Source organism: Mastomys coucha, unplaced genomic scaffold (assembly GCF_008632895.1).
Source record: "Mastomys coucha isolate ucsf_1 unplaced genomic scaffold, UCSF_Mcou_1 pScaffold21, whole genome shotgun sequence".
Classification (NCBI taxonomy): domain Eukaryota; kingdom Metazoa; phylum Chordata; class Mammalia; order Rodentia; family Muridae; genus Mastomys; species Mastomys coucha.
This window is the reverse complement of record NW_022196904.1, coordinates 189,033,815-189,036,387: the sequence shown is the minus strand read 5'-3', so window position 1 is coordinate 189,036,387 and position 2,573 is coordinate 189,033,815. Positions and strand designations below refer to the sequence as shown.

Below are 2,573 nucleotides of genomic sequence, written 5' to 3'. Positions count from 1 at the left end.
GGAGGAGGGAAAGGAGGAGGAAGAGGAGGGGAGGAGGAAAAGGAGGAGGGAGGAAGAGGAGGAGGGAGAGGAGGGGAGGTGGAGGAAGAAGAGGAAGGAGGGAGAGGAAGAGGAGGAGGGAGGAAGGAGAGGGAAAGGAGAAGAAAGAGGAGGGAGAAGAGGAAGAAGAGGAGGAGGAGGAAGAAGAAGAAACAAAGACTAAAAAACAATAGACTATTGTTTGGTATAAACACTGACAGCAAATGACAATAGCAGGGAAAGACATAAAGAGGTATTGCCCAGGAATAACAAGTCCAGTTTTGAATGACTGATTGATTGTAAGGAATAAAAGAGGGGGTAATGGGTTGTTTTATTTTTTTTTTAATCTTTGTTTGTTTTGTTTTGTTTTTAAGTCTTAAGTCTAAGATCCTGGGGAAAGCACAGGAACAATGACAGGAACTGAGCTTGAGGGGGCTGGGGGGGGCAGGGAAGAACAGATCGCACACTCTGCAGAGAGATTCAATTATAAACGTCTAGGGACATTTGAAAATGGGAGGCTGGAACTCAGGAGAAAGACCAGGGTTATTGATATAGAAGAAATAATGTAATAAAGGCTTGTGTGTGGATAAGATGACACAGAAAGTCGGGGAGGTGAGGCGGATGCTGGGAAGCAGGGGCGTTTCTGGGAAGGGAGGAGGAGGGACACTAAGATGGAGGAGAGCACAGAGAGGAAAACCACAGTTGTTTCACATCACAAAAACCAAGCGACCTTTAAAGGGAAAGCAGCCCGCAGAGATGGTTCCTACAAGGGCACGGGTGAGGAAGCAGAGGAGGCCGTGACATTTGGGACTTGTGTTTACTTTCCAATGATCAATTTCAAGTATGGAGGGTGGAGGTCTGAGTCTACCAGGTGAAGGAACAAGAGGGTGGACAAGAAAAGGGAACCATAGCAACGGATCATGCTCCCAGAAGCCCACAAAGTAAAGAAGAAGTTGATGATGTTTGGGGCTGAATCCAAAGTGTCCCTCACAGGACGTTATGACTTCATGGTCCCCAGCTCCTGAGAAGGCTAGGGAACCATTAGAATGTGGGGCCTGGCTAGCTCAAGTGTCACTAGGTGTAGACGTTTGAGAGCTCTGGGCTGGCTTTGTCTGCTTCCCAGACTTGGACAAGTTGACAAACTGAGGAAGTCCTGACACTGGGTGCTCCCCTCCTGAGGCAGCCATACTCCTCCCCCACCTAGACAGACTGAGGCCCTCTGAAACTGAGAGCCAAAACCAGCCCTCGCTTCAGGGACCTCAGCACAGAGATAAGAAGAGTAGCCAGCGGAGACAGAGTGTACAGCACAACAGGAAACTGGGAGTCGTTCCTTAAAGTGGAAGGCCGCCAGGAGCTTCACCAGCACCTAGGAAACAGACAGTCAACAGAAGGGAAACGTATGATGGAAAAAAGATCAGTCAAGTTAAAACGGCAGAGTGATTAAAGCCGTACTTTTCAAAGCCGGAGACCTAGCTGGGAAAACCGAGTTCTTGGAATGTGAGCACAAGTCTGGTAATTGAAGAGTAATTGCGTGTACTGCTGTAATTTAAGCAATCCCCGTGAAGGATGCTCCACCTGGAAAAAGCTCACGTGGCTCAATTAGTCATCTGGCAGGCAGCTGAGCAGCCGCTCTCCCAGTCACGTGGATGAGAGACGTTCCCCACCCTGAAGCGCTGTTAGGAGCCACCAGAACACTAGGCCACGGAACAAGGCCTGGAATACTCGGAGCTGTAACTTCTAAGAACCCACGCTTTGCTTCCTGGGCTTTTCTGAACAGAGTGACTTGAAACTTGGTCCTCGTGGAGAGGAACCAGAGGAGACACTGAATGTGTGGTATCCCAAATTCTCAATAAAGGACAAATGTATCAGTATTAGGTAACTACAATAAATGAACAATAGCTGTAATAATTGTTGTGACTGGAGATTGGTGGGTGAGACTAACGCGGTCTTCATACGTTTTTCCGTGCATCTAGAGTGGCCTCGTGCTGGGCGTGGTGGTGCATGCCCAATCTCAGCACTTGGGAGACAAAGGACATCAGCTTGGTCTACTTAGCTCCAGAACAGCCAAAGCCACATAAAGAGACCCTGTCTTAATAAAATAAAAGAAAAATAAAGGAAAGTGTTCTTACAAAATAAAGTCTTGCTAGGCACTAAGGGTGCATGCCTTTAGTCTCCCGGCACTCGGGATGCAGAGGCAGGCAGATCTCTGTGAGTTCAAGGCCAGACTTGAACAGAGCTAGTTCTAGGATAACCAGAGCTACACAGGGCTGTCTCAGAAAAATAAAATAACATAAAATAAAATAAGTAAGTAAATAGAAAGAAATAAAAAATGTTGGGCTGGAGAGATGGTTCAGCTGTTAAAGGCTGTGCTTAAAACCAAAGTGTAAAAAATAAATAAAATCTATTAGAAAAAAAACTAAAAATAAAAAAGGAGGAAGAGAAGAAGAAAAGAGAGGAAGAGAAGGAAGAGGAGGAGGACGGGGAAAGAGGAGGAGGAGAGGGAAGAGGAGGAGGAGAGGGAAGAGGAGGAGGAGAGGGAAGAGGAGGAGGAGGGG

The 2,573-nt window shown here is 47.1% G+C and overlaps 1 long non-coding RNA gene across 2 annotated transcripts in view; it reads right to left on the bottom strand.

Moving 5' to 3' along the window:
* Positions 1–2,573, bottom strand: part of LOC116104037 — an 11,528-nt gene that overhangs the window by 8,278 nt on the left and 677 nt on the right. The window contains exon 1 of one of the 2 annotated variants that reach the window (XR_004123676.1): positions 1,594–1,684. The exons of the other annotated variant lie outside the window; for it this stretch is intronic. This is a non-coding gene — a long non-coding RNA (uncharacterized LOC116104037). Of the gene's footprint in view, positions 1–1,593; positions 1,685–2,573 lie in introns of those variants that run through there. 2 annotated transcript variants of the gene reach the window in all.